The 19970-nt window shown below is 39.0% G+C and overlaps 1 long non-coding RNA gene across 1 annotated transcript in view; it reads right to left on the bottom strand.

Annotated features, from left to right (window-relative positions):
* The window catches only part of LOC148352796 (uncharacterized), a 35977-nt gene that overhangs the window by 11378 nt on the left and 4629 nt on the right, over positions 1–19970 (bottom strand). The window contains exon 2 of the long non-coding RNA XR_015852780.1: positions 2423–2536. This is a non-coding gene — a long non-coding RNA (uncharacterized LOC148352796). The remainder of the gene's footprint in view (positions 1–2422; positions 2537–19970) is intronic.

The raw sequence follows: 19970 nt of genomic DNA, 5'->3' as shown, positions 1-19970 counted from the left end.
CAGCGCCGTGTCTCAAGTCCGAAGTCTCCTCCGTGGTCGGCCAGCGACGGGTCAAAGAGGAATCTTTTGAAAACACACGGAAAGGAATATCGTCCGGCGCTAAATGAAAAAAGGGTTTACAAAGCTGCGCTTATTCTCCTAAATGTCTGAGCGGAGCCAAGACATATTCAGGGGAACTACTCAAATCTTTCTACCTACACCTACTCCTGTTGCTTTTGTCGCCTTTAGAAAAGCATCCGGGAGTCAGTCGTACAGAGAGATTCAATTAACTGGTTTTATAATAAGGGCCACGGGCCGCGAGTAAGCGGTACGCATCGGAGGGCCAAAGGTTGGACTGAAGTAAGTTTGCAATCAGACTCAAAGTAAACATTAAAAAAAAGAAAAAAAAAACAGGCGTGCATCTTTATCGAAGAGTTTAATAAAAAGCGTCTTGGAGACTTGAAATGGTGTTTGGCCGCTTTTCTAAGGCGCTCGGGCACATGGCCACGTTGTAAGCACGTATTGTGGAGCGCCTGATAAATTGAATACGCTCGTGCTCGGTAAATCTTCCAGATGAAGGACAAGCGCTAGCTCATATTTGCTGCTATCTGAAGGAGGAAGGGTGATGATAGAGAAGCGTCGTCCATAAATGTTGCCTTTCTTTATGTAATCATGACAAAATGGAGATGAATGCATAGTGTTGATTTTTTTCTAACTGTTTTTTTTTTTTTTTTTTCAAAGAATAGACATCACTTATAAACAGGTTATTGTGCGCTTCTCGCCTTGAATGCACGACAGCGTCCATCCGCCCCTGACATGACAGGGAGGGGGTGCAACAGATGTATATGTTGTGTTAAGTGCGTGCTTATGTTATGAACATAATCTCTGGATTAGTTTGTTAATTCCTTTAGTGCTCGTTGGGGAATTAATAGGCGATACAATGCACAGTGGCAAACGGCCCTTAAGCAACACTTTAAGGAGAGAGCATTTAGTGTTTTAAGCCTTAAATCTGATATTAGCAGTAGCTAACCTGCATTGGCTCCCTGTTAGCTTAAGATGTGATTTTAAGGTTCTGTTGGTATTATACAAAATCATGCATGGACTTGCTCCCTCATATCTTTCAGATTTAATTTCCCCCTATGTTCCGGTCCGGAGCCTTCATTCTGGAAATGCTGGTCTACTAGTGATTCCAAGAGCCAAAAAGAGTTCCGCAGGTTCGAAAGCATTCTCCATCCGGGCACCGGTGCTGTGGAATGCTCTTCCCCCTGAGATCCTGCTACCTCAGTGGAAATGTTTAAATCTAAGATCAAAACACACTTCTACTCTATCGCATATGAATAACCTATATTTTTTGTTGATAATATCTGTTTATTATTTGTTATAGCAACATACATTGCAGCCTGGTCATCCTGGAAGGGGGATTACCACATGTGTGGTCCCTTTTCAAGGTTTGTTTATTTTCCTCATGTTGAGGTTTTTGAGTTTTTCCTTGCCCTCATGTAGGTTTTAGACCAGGGGATGGTGTAATAATAGTCTGTGGTTTGCAATAACCTGTGCAGCCCTTTGAGACTCTTTTTAATTAAGGGCTATACAAATAAAAATGACTTGACTTGACTAGTATTATTGTGGTGGTATTTCTTTGGTATTTTGTGTTATTTCTGAAGTATTACTGTACTTTCATGTTGGTAGTATTTCTGCAATAGCATTTCAATAGAAGTGCTTCACTACTTTTTTTTTGAGTATTTCTCTAGTTTGCTTGTTGTATTTCCCTAGAATATTTATAGTATTTTAGTAGCTCAAGTCATGTCACTCCAAAAGGTAAATAAAATTTCCGTTTTCTTTTAATTTTTTCGTGTAGATTTATTTACAATGTTATTTATCCATATACACATATATTAGACATGAGTAGTACTTCCATCCATCCATTATCTGCACCGCTTATCCTCAGTAGGGTCGCGGGGGTGCTGGAGCCCATCCTTGCTATCTAGTGGGCAGGGGACACCCTGAAGTGGTTGCCAGCCAGTCGCAGGGCACAGAGAGACAGGCAACTCACTCGCTCAGTCACACCTAGGGACAATTTGGACAGGCCAATTAACCTGACTTGCATGTTTCTAGGATGTGGGAGGAAACCGGAGTGCCCGGAGGAAACCCACGCAGGCACGGGGAGAACATGCAAACTCCACACGGAGAGTCTGCGGTAGCTGGACTTAAACCCAGAACCTCCGCACCACCCAGTTTGCGTGCTGCCCCAAGGAGTACTTATTATATACTATTTTGTTATTTCAATGTTTACATCTGGAGTACAAGGGGTTCAGAACGCTTCATTTTTTTTTGAAAGGTTTCTATTTGTACTGAGATAATCTTCAGCAACATGAGTAAATATGAAAGATTTTTCAGCAAGATTTATTATCCTCAAGTAAATATTTTTTTTCTACTGACTTACCCTAGCCCATGGGTCGGCAACCAGCGGCTGTGGAGCTGCATGTTTGTCTTTGGCGCTCTCTAGTGGCTCCCTGAAACTTTTTCAGAAATGTTTGATATTGGAAAAATATGATTTCTGTGGGAGGACAGACAGGACACATTCTTAAAGTTTACCAATGAAAATAAATATTGCAGTATGCAGTGCACTCCTTACAAGACTTATAAAAGGCTTTTAATCTTTTGCAGCTCCAATTGTTTTGTTTTCTGGTCCAATACGGCTCTTCTCACATTTCAGGTTGCTCACCACTGCCCCAACCCAAGTGAAATAAAACGCACTATAAAATAAATTACTTTTTCAAATACGCGGTAATGGCCGGATTCATATGGAAGAGCATGAACCCAAAAAAAGATGGGGCAAAAATGCTACGACAAATGAACATGAATCACATACACTGACCTCACCCCAAAAATAAAAAAAAAATAAAAAAAATAAAAATAAAATTGAATTACAGTAGTTTATTTTATATTATTACTGAATAGAAATTAAAGAAAGCCATTTTAATTTTGCACCATTTTCAATTCAAAAAGCTACATGGGAAAAGAAACACTTTAAATCAATTCAGATTATCATTATTTTTGTATTGTTTTTTGCCAATTTTAAGGATGCTTTCTATAATTTGCGGCTCTCATGTGAAATACATGTTTTTCATTTTTTATTTTAGCAATTTTTAAAGTGTGAAATATATTTTTTCGCATTCTCACACTGTAAAAATGAGAAGATAAATACACATTTTTTTTCACATGTCAATGACGTTGCACTGTATTTTTAGTCGAATAAAACGGAAAAAAAAACTATATGGCAGAATTCTGGTCCTTGTATTCTATCCGTTTCTGTAAAAAAATCTCTGTAAAAAATGTTGCTAAATGTTTAGATTTTCTTTTCATTGTGAAGCTTCTTGTGAGTGCCTCCTGGTCACCTGGGGGCAGTACAACACAAACCAATGATTATACCGATTTGCATGAGATAAAAAAAAATTGTTTATCAGTTTTGAAACATTGTCTTCATGTTATTTTCCATGCTCAATATTGTAACATTTTAAAACCCACTTTAAATCTATGTATAGTTTAACAGACTACAGATTTGTTATATTTATTGTGAAAGTACAAGACTCTTAAAGAACTTCCTCACATTATTCACATTTTTTATTTTCTGTAATGCAATTAAAAGTACAAAAAAATCTGACATTCTGGATTGATTACCCGTCATCTGAAATATTGCAAGCCTTTATTGTTTTAATATTTGCGATTATGGCTTACAGCTTCTAGTATACTTTCATGATATTCTAATATTTTGAGAAGGGATATTTGAGATTTTGCCAGAATCATCAGCATTAAAATAATAAAAGACGATATTTTGGTTGATTTGTAATGAATTCTGAATGTATAACTTTAACTGAACATTCCAATTTTTTCAGACAGTCCTTTAAACGCCAACATGTATAAATCACCGAGGCACTTAACTACCACCATTCAGTGATTGGTTATGGAATTACATGTAACAAAATCCAAGGGCCCAAAGTGAAGATTATGAAAAATTCAAAAAGTTTCCTTATCTCTTTCCCTGCAACTTTTCCCGCTACTCCAAGTCACAGCATAATGCGCCATTGCTAATAAATGCCCGACTTGTTTCCGCCGAAGCCCCATGACAGCCCGCCCCACCATTTGCATGCCATGCTTGAGGAAATGGACCTCGGAACCAGTGTGATTTTAATTTGAATGAATGTTTCCCGACCAGCTTCGTTTGCAAACAGTGTGTCTGCGCGACAAAACGGCAACGAAACTGCAGGGGGACACATGTTAAATAACAGCGAAGCCTCACCTCTCGGCGGGAAAGCCTCAGTCCCCGCGGTCGGCGCGTCGGGACGTGCCATTAATGTGTCATGGCCAGTGAATGAATGGCTGATAAGCAGCTCACTGGATAGCGAAAGCTAGGAAAAAATATACGGTAATTTCCAAACTACAAGCCGCAGCTTTTGGTACACAATTTCAACCCTGTGGTCTATGCTGTGATACGGATAATGCACGCATTTTTTCTAGGGGCCGCCAGGGCCAGAGGTAAGATCGGGCCTGAAAGAAATCCCAGGGACACAGATTTAAAGCCTGACCCAGCCCGAGGCAGACAAATTCACTTGATTTGCAGGACCAAGCCTGGAACAATCCCAAAATGTCATATTTGGAGGACTCAGGAGGAGGAAAGGTGATCTATGATTACAAATCAAAACTCGTCTTTTCCAACAAAATTTAAACAAGACTGAATAAACATTTATATCTTTTATATTTCTGTGTCTGCAGAGGTTTTTTTACCCGACAATTATCCACCATTGTCTGATCTTTTTTTAAGAGACTGGACATTTGTACAGATGTCCGTCATTGTAATAAAGTTGAAAATTGGGCTATAATCCACAGCAGCATCATCAAGAATCCAGTCCAACACTTTGAGAGAGAGAGAGACAGTGAGACAAAGAAACAATAGAAACAAAGAAAAACATCTGGAGCCTTCGCTCTGAAAACGCTAGTCTACTAGTGATCCCAAGGGCCAAGAAGAAATGCGCAGGTTCGAGAGCGTTCTCCATTCGGGCCCCACTGCTGTGGAATGCTCTTTCCCCTGAGATTTGATCTGCAACCTCAGTGGAAATGTTTAAATCTAAGCTTGAACACACTTCTATTCTATAGCATATGAATAATCTATATTTTATGTTGACAATATCTGTGTATTATTTGCCCTCATGTAGGTTTTAGATCAGGGGATGGTGTCGTAATAGTCTGTAGTTTGCAATAGTCTTTGATCTGTGCAGCCCTTTGAGACTCTTTGTAATTAAGGTATATACAAATAAACATGACTTGACATTTACGTTGATAACACTGCATCTTTTTAAAAAAAAGGCAGTGAGATAGAAGCCTACCCAAACCCGAACATAATGGTGACATTTTAGTTCAAAAACCGGCTTGGGCCTAAGATCTTACCTCTGCCAGGGGCGCTCAAACAGAGTAGGTAGGAGCGAGACAGGTGGTGTCAAGGGAGAATGAAGTCACAACCGCCCATAAACACCACAGAAGAACTCTAACGTATGATTGTTGGCCTGGAAAGGGATGGGCGCCACTAGGCTGTACTTGCCTAAGACACACCACGAGAAAAGGTACCCCTAACACCCTAGTGGTTCAGGGATCCAACAACACCAACCCATGTGTTTTACATGAATAAAGACCCTCATCAAGGAAAATTCTGCTTAAGTGGGTCATATTTGTACAAAATGTTTTTTCCTTCAAGAAAGGTAATGGGTGCGGCTTATAGTCAGGTCCAGGAATTGCGGTAGTCTAAGCCGTAAAAATATTGTTTTTTTTTTACTTTAATACGTATAGTAGGGGGCAGCATGGCGGCGCAGTGGTTAGCGTGTGTGCGGCACAGTTCTAAGGTCTTGGGAACCTCCTGTGTGGGTTCAAATCCAGCTAGCGGACTTCCTGTGCGGAGTTTGTATGTTCTCCCCGTGCTTGCGTGGGTTTCCTCCGGGCACTCCGGTTTCCTCCCACATGTATTTCAGGTTAATTGGTCCAAATTGTCCCTAGGTGTGAATGAGCGAGTTGTCTGTCCCTGTGTGCCCTGCAATTGGCTGGCAACCAGTTCAGGGTCCCAAGCCCACTGCCCGATGATTGTTGGGATGGGCTCCAGCACCCCCGCGACCCTACTGAGGATAAGCGGTGCAGCTAATGAGATGAGATGAGACGTAGTAGGCTATTGTCCAATAAAAATGATTTGTGCGAATTGCAAAGGAAGAAACGCTTCTGTCGAATCGACATTGAGTATTATTTAGCACCTCCTAGTGGTAAAAAAAATCCTTCATTAAAGGGACAGTGTGTATGATTTTACCCACTAGATGTCTCTGTATTGTGTAGTGCAACCTAAAAAGAGTACTTTACAAATATGATTTTGAATAATGAGCAAAATTACATAAACTATCTGTTACCCTCTAGCAGGCGCTGCAGGTCCCTTAAAACAAGGACGAACAGGCTCAGAGACAGCTTCTTCCCCAGGGCCATCAGCACCATTAATGAGCGCACAAAACTGTGAAAACATTTATCTTGCTGCTTATTTTTTGTTGTTGCTGCTAAATGTTATCGCACATAACTGTGAAAATATATACTTTGTGACTTTTTTAGGTATTTTGTTTTCTGTATATCAGGGGTCTCAAAATAATTTAGTTTGGGGGGGCCGCTGAAACTAGGATCCGAGTGAAGTTGGGCCAAATGGTGTTTTCCACAAAAAGAGCGCTGATGAAAACATTCCGCTGTCCTTAAAGGGACAGTGTTTTATATGTCTCCACTAGATGTCGGTGTAATGTGTAGTGCAACCCAAAATGAGTCCAAGGGATACTACAAACTATGGAGACTGAAAGTGAGCAAAAAGCACCCTTGTTTTTCAAATTTTACCCAGCCTTTCTCAAAGAAAGACAAAAAGAAGGGAAAAGGAATAAAAAAAAAGAAAAGTAGGGGGGAAGCAAAAAAAGGAAAATGAACATAAGAATTAAAGTGAAAAAGGGCACTTTTTTGTTTTAATTTTTCTCTTTTTTTCATTTTTCTTTTCCTTTTCTTTTGGAGTTTTACTTTTTGTCTTGTGTCATTTTTATCTCTTTTTTGTCCTTTGTATTCTCATTTTTCTTTCTTTTTTCCTTTCTTTTTCATTCTCCTTTTTCTCTTCTTTTCAAAAGTAATATGGTGCGTTTTGGTCACTTTTTTGTTGTCTTATTTTGTTTTCTTTCTGTGTGCTTAACCACTTGTTTTCGGTGGCACGTCAGAATACGGCGCCATCTAGTGGGAAACCTTTAACTTTCATATTTAGGTGGGGGCCTCAAACTATCATCCTGGGGACAGGTTATACGTTTAAGACCCCTGGACTATTTTTCATTGCCCTATTATTAAAACTTAGGCCAGTCTCACTGATTGGTTGGATCCTTTAACTATTACCTGTGTTGTGTCTTGGGCAAGTACAGCCTGGTGGCGCCCATCTCTGTCTCAAGGAAATATGCATTTCCACCCGGCACTACGCTGTAAATATTCTTTGCATATTTATCATGCATTCTTTTACATATTTTTCTTTTTAAAGTCTTTATCACATGTTTACCCTTGAGTGCAATGTCTGATGTTACACAACGTTGATATCAATGACAGTAAAGACCATTCAATTCAATTTGTTTTAAATACTTGTAAGTCAAAAACTGTGTCTATATTTCACATAAGATGAGGCTCACCTAGAGGGATATGACATAATTGTCCGCCATTTTGCTGCTACTGGTACCCCAAAAACCCTAAAAACTTTTGCAAAAGGCGGGGCAAAAAAATGACAAGAAAAATGGTGCAATTTGGATTACTTTGAGTCCCTGTAGCACACTTGCTCATCGATCTCAATAATTTCTCATGTTGTGCAAAAAATAATACATGAGTAATATTTATACACAATAAGAGCCTTTTTATAATACAGAAATACTTTAGTATTAAATATAAAAAAATGGTGTGAGGAAACAAAAAACAGATTTTAGTATTCGACAACCAACTGACTGTATTCATTAGCATTAAAAGAATCGTGTGGGATATATCAATAAGAAATATTTTTTGCTCTTTTTGCAGGGCTCTTATGGGCCAACTGACTTTATCTCTCCACCTATGGACAATTTGGAGTTTTGCCTTAACCATGTAACACTGTCCATGTTTTGGAGAATGTGGGAGGAAGTGAGAGTACCAAGAGAAAACCCACGCAAACAGCACACAGAAAGCCCCTAACGGCATGTAGGTAATAGAATATTTATCAAAGTGTGCCATTTCTTTCTTGCCTGTAAATATTCTAAACATGTCAATTTAAGAGTCTGTTGGCCTGGAGAGAGATGGGTGCCACTGGGCTGTACCTGCCCAAGACACACCACAGAAAATGGTGACCCTATGACCTAAGTGGTTAAGGGATCCAACCAACCACTATATTTGAATATTCTCTGCCCTCTTGTGGCGGTGCTTTGTAGCAGGGCTTTTATTTAGTCTCCATAGAAGGGAGGGGTGGGTGGGGGGCGTTGGGAACACACATTTGTATTCCATAATTAACTTTTTTTTTCAAAATGTATCTTTTATTCTATTTTCTATAGTTTATTCGTTAATGCACTGAAAGGTCGCTATTTTTAATAGACATTTTGTTGTGTCATACAGGGATTTTCTGGTTAAAGTTGCTTGGTATTTAAAAAAAATCGAGATAAGTTTAATGCCGAGGCAGAGTGGAAATATAAATGTTATTATATTTTGGTAGAATAGATCTTTTTTAAAAAAAAACTTGTTATTTATTTTGTGCAGAAAATTCCATTATATACTGAACAAAGGGAACCCAACCAAAACCTGTTGTTCTTTCCTGCTTTTTACTCCTTGATTTTCATTTTTCTCTTCTTTTGTTTCTACCCTCTAGACTTTTACTTCTTTTCCATCTTTTCCCTTTTTATTTGTCTTCTTTTTTTCCTTTTTTCCCTAGCTTTTTAGATTTTTTTTCCTACCCTTTTAGCCTTTTATTTTTTCCTACTTGTTTTCTTTTTTTCCTCTATCTCCTTCCTTTTATTCTTTTCTCTTCACCCCTTAGCGTTTTACATTTTTCCCCTTGCTTTATTATTTCTTCCTTTTTTCTCTCTTTTTTCCTTTAATGTTTTATTTTTTTTCTTCTGGTTTCTTTTTTTCCTACCTTTTTCTATTTTCTTGCTTTTTCCTATTTTTTTCTGCTTGTTTTCTTCTTTTTCTCTTTTTCGTTAAATTGTTTTGCTTTCCCCAATATGTTTACTTCTTTTTTCTTTCTCAAGTATTTTTTTCTTAATTTTCTCTAATGTTTGGCTTTTTTCATTTTTTAGGCTTCCCTCACCACTACATCCAGTTTTCTTTGGGTGGGCAGAACGTGTTCATGGGTGGGCACTTTTTTCTAATAAGGAATGAAATACAGAATAAAGAAATACAAATATGGATTGTAAGATTGAAGAAAAAAGGCAGCAAAACCGGTACAATAATCGCCTTTTCGAGTATAATTATCAGGTAACTCATTCTAGCATTTATCTAAATAATGATTTTAAACGAAATAGAATAAATGCACTTGAAATGAGCAAAATTATCTAGTATTTGCCATATCTGATCATTCCGCTCATTCAAAGTATTCTCTTCTCATTTGACTAATGTAGAAAAATAAAATAAAAATAAATAAAATCAGATAATGGAATACAAACGTGTAAAATAAGAAAGAAAATTATGCTTTACCTGAGTACAATTATTGTCTTTGTTTTATTTATGTTATAGCCAGAGATTTGTTAAAATTTGCAATTTACTTGTTTAATATCTCCTGCATCCATTCGATATGATTGGTGTAAAATGTAAAGAAGAGGCGAGCCGTTTCTTTTGAAATGAAAGTGGAATAAGAAAGCTTGATGCGGTTGAGAAAGTGGTCGGAATGTTTTTTTCGGCCACTTTTTAACCCGGAGGAGGAAGTCGCCTAACTCTTCCAAAAGTAAGTTAAACTAAACTTTATTTATCTTTAAAGTCAAGTCACGTTTATCTGTATAGCCCTTAATCACAAGGAGTCTCAAAGGGGTTCACAGACCACAGATTGTCAACACTTAATGTGTAGCTTTGTTTTTCAGTACTATATACTATACTTCATCATTCAGGTTTTTGTAACATTATAGAGCATATTATTTTATGAAAAGTTTATTGTTCAGATCCAAAACAATACCGGTTACTTATACAAGCCTCAAACATACAAAATACAGCACTGAAGCAACTTACGAACAAATTCAACTTACGAACAATCGTCCGGATCTTGTTCGTAAGTTGGGCAACGTCTTTTGATAATTTAAAAAAGGGTTTAAAATAAAAGTAGCAATCTATTTAAACTGCTCTTTACTTTAAAGATTCCTGGTAATTAACCTAATATTGTTTATTCAAATACACAAATACAGTTTTCTGCAAATGTAATCCCAATTATAAATAACTTTTCGATTCCTTTTCAAAATGTTCTGTATGTTGGTGACGTACCATGCTTAATTCAATGGAAGCCCTTTGACTGCTAAACTGGAAACAAAAGAGCCAAACAGAGACATCAAAGTACGTACACAAGGCGAATAGATTACCATAATTTACACTCCGCGAGCGCACTGGCGAAGATTTTGACTCTGAGCCAGATTATATGGAAAGTGAATCTGTTCGCCGATGCCCGGCGAAAGGTCACCATGGTATCGAATGTTTCCTTTCTCCCTTTTTTTGCAGATATCTTTCAAAAATACCTCCTGGCATTGCAAATACTTTTGACCACTGTGTAATTCTATGGGGAAGGATGAATCCCCCTCTCTTCCCTTTCTCGCTCTCTCTCTCTCCTCTCTCTCTCTGCTCTTCACACAATGGCTGCCAATCCGCAGTGAAACACATCGCTCTGGGTTATTCATCGATTGGCGAATGAAATGCCAACATCGGATGCTCTGCTTCTACTTCGGTCTGCTCTCGAAAATGGACCGTTTCCTCATTCTTCCACAAGGCTTCCCACTCTTGTTCAGGAGTCACTCGCACAAAATGTAAATGAGAGCGGGAAAAGGAGAAAAAAAAAAAACAGAAGAGTAGGTGAAGCGATTCGGCGAGTGTGAAAATGCGTTCATGCCCATCTAATTCTGCGGGAAAAATACATCTTAAGTTTTGCCCTTTGACCTCGCCGCATTTCTTTTCGCCGAGTTGCTGCCGATCACGTTCCGTGGCTATGCTAGGCTACGAGGATGCAGGGAGTCCAGCTGAAAGAGGAGGGCTTGTTTTTGTGCAACTTTGCGGCGAATGTAGGATTGAAAAGACCCAAAGGTGTTTTTTTTACAGATTTGATACTTCCAATATGATATAAAGTGCTTTAAATTCTTTCAGCGGGTGTTTTTAGCTAACTCATCTGTAAAGCAAACCTATGGTCAAATTTAAAGTACAGTAATTTCTTGTTTATCACGGGGGTTAGATTCCATGGTTTGTCTTAGTTTGTCTGTCCTATGAAGAGTCATCGCCCCCCTACGGGTCACTACACCTAAACAGGGCACTATGAAATGTGTATAAGTACAAGGCTTACATATTAATAAAGGTCATTTATTATGGGCCATGCAAAAAATAAAGGTTGTAAATGACAGCAGCTAGCATTAGTTTGTCTGGCACTGTCCTATATATATGGTGTTGAGAAACAATAGATTTACAGGTTTTTGTTCAGTATGCCTTTTTTCAAGGCTAATTTCAAGCATTTTTTAAAGACTTTCAAAGCCAGCTTTCCAATTTATCCAGTACCATTTGAAGAAAAAAAAACTTTGAGAATCATGTATTTTGCAGAGCCACAAATATATCTGCGATTTACATATGCAATTTTTATTTTTATGCATATATCGGAACATTTAAATTTTGAGTGAATCGCAAATATAATCGTCAATCTGAAAAATATGTGAGTAAATATTTGAATAGCTGTTGGGTACACTTAATGATACAATGTAGCTTACATTTTCAGTTGCAGCAAGTTTTTCCGATTACCATTTATCACTGAAAAACGCAAACACCCAAATTGGTGTGAATGCTCATTGAGACAGAAAGAAAACATGTGGAACAAGCTCTAACCTACAAACCAATGAAATAGGACAACTTTTTGAACCAGCTAGCAATAACAACTTGGTGCTGGCAAACACTCTTGACAACCACAAGAACTCCAGAAAATGGACATGGCACCATCTGGATGGAATGGTCAGGTTGACTGCATCAGGATTCCATAACGTTTTAAAAGTAGAATCAAGACAGCAAGCACGCGCACATATCCACGGTTACATGCTACGTGGTTGAGGCTGTGTTTTCCTCCAGAAGGCCAAGAAGTCACGGAACCCTTGGATCAAGTTTGACCTTGAGCAACTGAAAGAGGTGATCAAGAGCTTCCAGGCCTTTATCGGCGGGATTTGTGCTTCTCTGCTCGCCTTGGACGAAGATGTCGAAACTCTGACCAACAAGTTCTCAAAATAGAAGCTGCAAAACAAATTGTAGGAAAACACCAGAATAATATGAAGCAGTGGGGTACAAACAAAATTCTCCAACAGTGGCGAGAACTGAAGAAGAAAAGAAACAGCCCTGGAGGAGCGGCCAAGTATAAAGCAGCCAACAAGAGAATTAGAGAAAGCTTGAGAGAAGCAAAGGAGAAATGGATCGAAGACAGATGCTCGAATTTAGAAGAGTGCCTCAACAAGACCAATTCAAGGAAAGCCTTCCAGTTTTTAAAATACCTCACACAAACAAAACAGGCATAAGTCACCAGCGTTTTGGATGAGGCACAAAATAGGATCATGAAAGAGATCATGAATAGATGGACAGTATACTGCTCCAAACTCTACAACCACCCGGTCCAGGGGAAGTGATTACTTCCCTATCCTCAGTTAACTCACTGAAGAATGGAGAGTCTCCAGGAATCAACAACAGAACTCATACGAAATGGTGGTGAGCAAACTATAGACATTTTGACAAATATTAGCGGAAAGATCCGGCAAAAAGGACAGTGGCCATCTGCATGGACAAAATTGCTAGTAAATGTAAATGGTCTGCATTTACATAGTGCTTTTCAAGTCAATGAAGAACTCCCAAAGCACTTTACAATGTACAGTGGAACCTCGGTTTTCGAACGCCTCTCAGTTCGAACAAATCGGTGTCCGACCCAAAATTTCGAGAAATTCTTGCTTCGCTGTTCGGTCAAAAAATCGAAGTTCGAACGCCGGTAATGCGTGAGTGCGTACGCTAGGGTGCGATGCTGAGCGGCGTACGGGTGTAGATCGCTCTTTTCGTGACCAACTGTTATCACGAGCGGACGTGCTTCATTTTGCTTTCGCTTTTAATATAGGTGTACGAAGTGTTTTAGCCCCTAATTATGCCTCCGAAGAAAGTCAGTCCAAGCAGCAAAGTTGCTACAGGTGAAAAAAGAAAAGTAGTGCGTACAACTATTGCATTTAAGAAAGAAATAATAGCTAAATATGAAAGAGGTGTGCGAGTGTCTGATCTTGCTAGGGAATACCCCACTGTCCACCTGTGCCTTCTGCTGACCACCACAAAGGTAAGAAATCCTATTCATAATTATTTTCTTTATCCTTTTTTTAATTTTTACACACTCATGTTAGCGTAATCCTTCGTACGGAAGATTACGATAACGCGAACGTATGATTAGCCTGGGTTAGCTTTATGTTTACGTTGAATATTCAAGGTAAACATTCAGAGTGTTGGAACGGAGCACCCTTTCCAATGAACCGCTCACCACTTGTTGTGGAGACCCGGGTGCTAAATGACTTGTAAACGATCTGATTTTTGTATTTTTACCCGTTCATGTTAGCGTAATCTTTCATACGGAAGATTACGATAACGCGAACGTACGATTAGCCTGGGTTAGCTTTAGTTTACGTTAAACATTCAAGGTAAACATTCAGGGTGTTGGAACGGATTAAAACGATGTATATTATTTTTAATGGGAAAAATGATTTCGGTGATCGAACAAATCGGTTTTCAAACAGGGTTCTGGAACGGATTATGGTCGAGAACCGAGGTTCCACTGTACTTCACACTTTTCCCTTTTACACACTAAATAACCGATAACAGCGTCTGCGATGCAACTACATGCTCATCGGGGGCATTAGGGATTCAGTGTCTTGCCCAAGGACACTTCGACATACAATACAGAGGAAACAGGAATCGAACCTGCAACCTCTTGATCCCAAGACGAGCGTTCTACCTCCCCTAGTAATTATTCTACCAAAGGAATGATAACTTTTTTCGTGGATTAAAAAATGTGCTACAAGTGAAATGTATTGCTCTTTCTTGTATGTATTTTTGTTTATTGTCTTGGATGTTTTTTATTGTTTTATATAGAATATGCTGTTGTTTTATGCACTATTATTCTATCGGTCCAAAATTTCAATATTTGAATAAAGATCAAGAAAGGAAAAATGTCCTTAAAAAAAGAAGATTTATCGATTAATCAAAGGAAATAATCGACCGATTCATCGATTATTAAAATAGTCGATAGTTGCAGCCCTAATTTATAGTAAATACTGTAAATTCAGATTCAGATATACTTTATTGTCATTCTTGTACACGTGTATACAGAAAGAAATGTTTATACATCTGACCCGCACAGTTTTCTTGAATGTACAGATATAAATAAATGTTGTACTGAGTTAGAGTATTGAAGTACTGATAATATGCTAAATAATGTATAGCTATGTATAGTATTATACAGTAGTGCAAAGAGTGCAAGAGGAGCAGCTAAACCAGATGTGCAAAATTGGCAGTCAGGTAAACGAGTCATTATACAATAACAATAACACTGGAGTACGATAGTGCAGAGGAGAACAGATATGCAAAGGAGTGGCTAGGTATAAGAGAACTGCCAGTAGTGCAAAAAAAAAAAAAACAAACAGATGTAGAGATTGGCAGCTGTGCAGGCTTACTGTGTGTGTGATTGACCATTTACTCAATCACACTAATTCATCACATCATCCATTATTTTATTTGTATAGATGTTTTTTCAATGGTGCTTGAAGTAAAAACTGGAAGCCAACCATCCCAATAGATCGGATAGACTTTGGGCATAAAGCGCAATTTGTTATTCCTTCTGTAATCCCCTCACGGGTGTTACACCGTCAAACATCTTCGGTTTACTTTGTTGTTTTTCTTTACGTCTCGCTACCTTTCAAGACTGCAAAAGTTTCCCCTCTCGGAGAGCGACCCCCTCCTGGTTTTACCCCTGTCGTTTTCCTTTCCCAAGCCAGCCGTTTGATGGCCTAAAACATCAGTCCGTCACCACCAGGAGCTGAGCTTTACGTCTCCCCGCTGTCCATCGCTCACTGTCTGACTTGCTCCCCGCTGAGTCGGGAGAAGTGAGCAGGGTTTTTTCCCCCCTTTCTTTCTGTTTTTTTCGAACACGGAGGAGTGCCCAGTTGGCCACACAGGCTGCCATGTTTTCCGACTGCTGTTTGTTCATCTACGCGTGGCCTAACTCATTCCTGCTACGCCGCTCGCTCCCACAACCACGCCAATCATTTCCATCTCAACAATTTGAATCAAACGACATTGATAAATGTCAGGATGTGCTCGCCTGTCAAGCCGACGCCCGGCCAGGACGGCGGAGGTATTTCTTTCAGATGGGGATTACGGAGCGGGGAGGTAAAGAGGGGGGACGTGGCCTCAATAGGGCTCCCTCGGAGCAAAGCCAGTCCTCCCATGTTAATTTCTCAAGGACATGAAGAAGCTCTGCAGTGCATCAGCTTTGAAGGTGGGCCCGACAATACAATAACAGGAACCCCGCTGGAGGAGGAAAACGCACATGGGGATTCGATAGCGCCCCGGTTACCTGTTGCTAGGATCACAGAGGACAATGTAAAGGTTTTCACAACAACAGACAAAAGGAATGTTTTTTTGAACACTTCCCCGTTGAAATTATGGAAAGACTGATAAATATAATGAAACATATTTGTAAAAAACAAACAACCACTGGGTGGTTATATATTACAGCCATGAAGAAATGTAGATGACTTTTCAACTAAGAAGCCACAGCAATATACCTTATAACCACCTATAAAGGCGCACTAGGCTATCATGTGCACTGTTGGGAATTTAATATCAAAAAGTACCGTTTACCAAATTGTTCGAATAAGTAATCTGACTCCATTACCAAACACAACCTACATTCACCCAACAATTTATGCGCACTCGTTTTTTGAAGGAAAAGATGAACAGGAAGCCGACATTTTCACAACGGGGCAGATTTAATTTCATTAACAATTCAACTAAATCTACTCCATCGAAAACGGCCAAATTAGTGACGTTGGCGTCTGTGTGGGAAGCCTTTATCTCAAGTCCTTTAGCTTTCTCCTGTTGGCCATCTTCTCCCCGCATAATGGCGTGCAGACTCCTCCCATGAGCGTGCCAAGGAAGCCCCCTGGGCTTCACCATCTCGTAGAAGAGTCCCGATTTCTGGGGTACTCAAAACAACACCGAGCGTTTCTACGTCATCAGGGCCTTTCTGCGTCTGGATATGCTGATTATCTTATCAGCCTTAAGTCCCGTTCCTGCCGTTCCTGTAAACAACATTTTCTACCAGGGTGCCCTGAACTTTCACTGCTATTTGAATAAAGGCACAGTCAGTAAATAACCCGAGGTGCACCACATTGGTGACCCCCCCGAGTTATAATTTGCACCGAGACGATTTCTTTGCCGATGGTTAAATCTTCTTGAAAGAACTTCCACGGATGTTTCAAACCAAGAACAGAAAAAAACTCTCCATCTCCGAGTCGCGCGTTGACCAGGAGCGTTCATCGCTCTCCGTCTGAAAGAGTTATTTCACAAGCCGTGCCGTCTGGCTCTAATTGGGCCACTTTACATTCTAATAAGGCATCAAAATGCACAGGAGCAGGTCAGACTCGCTTCCCTTATGTATTAGCAAAACACGGTAGAGGATTTACAAAGACGGGAAAAGGAGAAAATAATACCACGGCGCTACTCCGTAGAGATTTGACGCTGGTGATTGATTCCCAAAACTTGAAATTGCAAAGCCTTATCTATTATTTGATGAGAAGAAATGCTGTCAAGGTAATTACTAACATTCTTTACAACGATTGGAATCGGAATAATACCGCTTTGTAAAAATTGATTTCTGTAATAACTGAAAAATAAAAGGTTTTTACTTCACGCATTTCACCTAACATAGGTTATGGTAGTTTGCCCACCCCTAAACTAGGGAAATTATCCAAGTAGTAATCAATCTGCTCCGTGACATTAAGTGTTTAGGAAAGATGTTATTCAGCATTTTTATCATCTAAACCGCGAGATAATTCTGAAATTTCTCTTTGTGCAGTCAATGTCCTGTGCTGGATAGTCCTTCTTGGATTGCCGTAGTTTTACATGTATATATTGATTATGGATTCCGTTAGTCACAATAAAATTCGGCAGTATTCATTCATTAAAGGGGGACGTGTGCTCATGATCTCATCACGAACGCGGCAGTAACATCTTCAAACAACGTGATCGTTCAGCCAATATCTATAAAAACCCAAACGGCGTAATTGGCAAAAAAAAGCACTTTAGCCCTGCAATAACAGTAGTAGTCGTAATAGGAGTGATAATGCGATCGATGCGGTTAAAACGTGTGTTTTCCCCGCTAACATGAACCCGGCAGAATTTAGTGGGCTACGATATGTTGACGTAATGGCTTTAGGAGCCAAAAAAACTAAAATTACAAATTGGACTTGTAGTTTTAGGAGCAGTTTAAAAAAAAGGCTTGAACATTTTCAAATTATGGGTCAGGAACCCCCAAATCTGGGCTAAATATGTCAGGATGTGGCATGCAAACTTCCCCCAAGGGGGCGCCAGTGGTGTAACCGCGCTCATCTGTCTCTCATTATGCAAGACCTTCATGTGATTCTGGTTTGGATAGTTTTGTTAGTTGTATTGTCCGTTTTGTTATTAAATAACATATTTGAACACATCTGTACCTTTTTTTCCAGTATTTTGGGCCACCCGCAAAAGAAAAAAAATAACTAATCCAGGTTTGAAAAACAAATTTGTATTGATTTTTGGGTTAATATTTTGATCCATACTTTGAAGTTATTATCATTTGTAAAACGGGTTGAATTGACCAATGCTTTAGACTTTCCTGCAATAACCTTTTGCCTTCTTTTTTTGCAAACAAGTAATGCTACTATCGTATTTTTTTTAATCTGTGTCATGCTTTTATTGTAAAACTTACCTGTCAACATAAAACACGGACGTTGCCAGCCAGTCGCAGAGCACAAAGGGACAGACAACTCACTCGCTCATTCACACCTGGGGACAATTTGGACCAGCCAATTACCTGACATGCATGTTTCTGGAATGTAGGAAGAAACCCAAGTTCCCAGAGGAAACCCATGCAGGCACAGAGAGTACATGCAAACTCTGCTTAGGGAGGCCGGTAGCTCCTATTAAACCCAGGACTTCAGCGTAGTGGTGCTATGGGCTTACCACCCGACCGCCTTTTTTTTTCAGTAAAAAAAAAAAAAGATGGGCGGCAGTAGCTTAGAAGGTCAAGCACTCGTCTTGGAATCAAAACGAATGCCCCCGATTAGCAGGTATTTGTTTTGCATGGCTGAAACGGCCAACGGTGTGTGAATGGGTAAGTGTGAAGCAAACTGTAAAGCGCTTTAGGAGGTCTTCAATGATTTGAGAAGCGCTGCAGTGGGACCTCGCTACTTCGCGGTTACACGTTCGCGGGTTCAGAGCTTCGCAGGTCTAAAAAATAATAATAATAAAATAAAATAAAAAATAAAAAATATATACATATATTTTTTAAGCATTTTTGAATGGGCATCGCTACTTCGCAGATTTTCACTTTTCATGGGTGGTTTTGGTCCCCATTAACCGCGATAACCGAGGGACTACTGCATATAAATGCAGACCATGTACTTTTAAAAAAAATACAATAACAAAGCAAACTATTCTTTTAATTCACCATAATTTAATAACACTATAGTTTGCTGTTATTTACTACAATTTTGGTGGTAAACAAGAAAAGGACTTAAAATATGAAATTATGTTACATAATATAGCCTATTCTAACCATTATTTTTCTGTTTTTATTAAAAACAAAGTTACATTAGTAACAAAGTTTCTTTATTTGCTGAATTATCTTTTTGTCATGTAACTGGAAAACTACGGTGAGTTAAATATGCTACTTAAAATGAGCAAAACGTTTATGCCAATCGGGTAATGATTAATTTAATGTTGTGCATTGTTACACACATTAATGTGTTGCCACCTGGTGCCCAAATGTAGAATTATACCCTAGACCAATGATCAAAGTGTAGAAGTAACTAGATCTAAAAACCATGTTTGTATTCATTTCAATACCAAAACATGTTTTTTAAAGCCTATATTGCCTGAATCCCCCCCCCTCAAATTTCAACAAATGTTCCCCCAAAATTACATTTTATTGCAGACTCTCCCCTACTTACGACCATTCGACTTACAGAAAACAGTAGATACGAAAAAGAATTTCGGGATGTCAAAAATATCCAGACATTGCTGTAAGTTGTTTTGTATTGTGTGCACCTTTTTCTGAATACAGGAAATAAATGTGATGCTTCTTTCCACCGCTACCAGTGTGTGGCACTATGAGAGGTCACCCAGTATCCACCACGAAGAAGAAATCTGCTTCCTCTTCCTAGTTTGTGTGTAAACATTCTACACTGTATCTCCAGCGCACTAAGAACTTTGACATTTTTATCATTTAATATCTCTTGCATCCATTCGATATGATTGGTGTAAAGTGTAAAGAAGAGGTGAGCCGTTTCTTTTGAAATGAAAGTGAAATAAGAAAGCTTGATGCGGTTGAGAAAATTGTCGGAATGTTTTTTTCGGCCACTTTTTAACACGGAGGAGGAAGTCGCCCAACTCTTTCAAAAGTAAGTTAAACTTAACTTTATTTATCTTTAAAGTCAAGT

The sequence above is a fragment of the Urocampus carinirostris genome, chromosome 14, assembly GCF_059441175.1.
Source record: "Urocampus carinirostris isolate Australia breed hairy pipefish chromosome 14, RoL_Ucar_1.0, whole genome shotgun sequence".
Taxonomy (NCBI): Eukaryota; Metazoa; Chordata; class Actinopteri; order Syngnathiformes; family Syngnathidae; genus Urocampus; species Urocampus carinirostris.
This window is presented reverse-complemented; position numbering and strand designations above follow the sequence as displayed.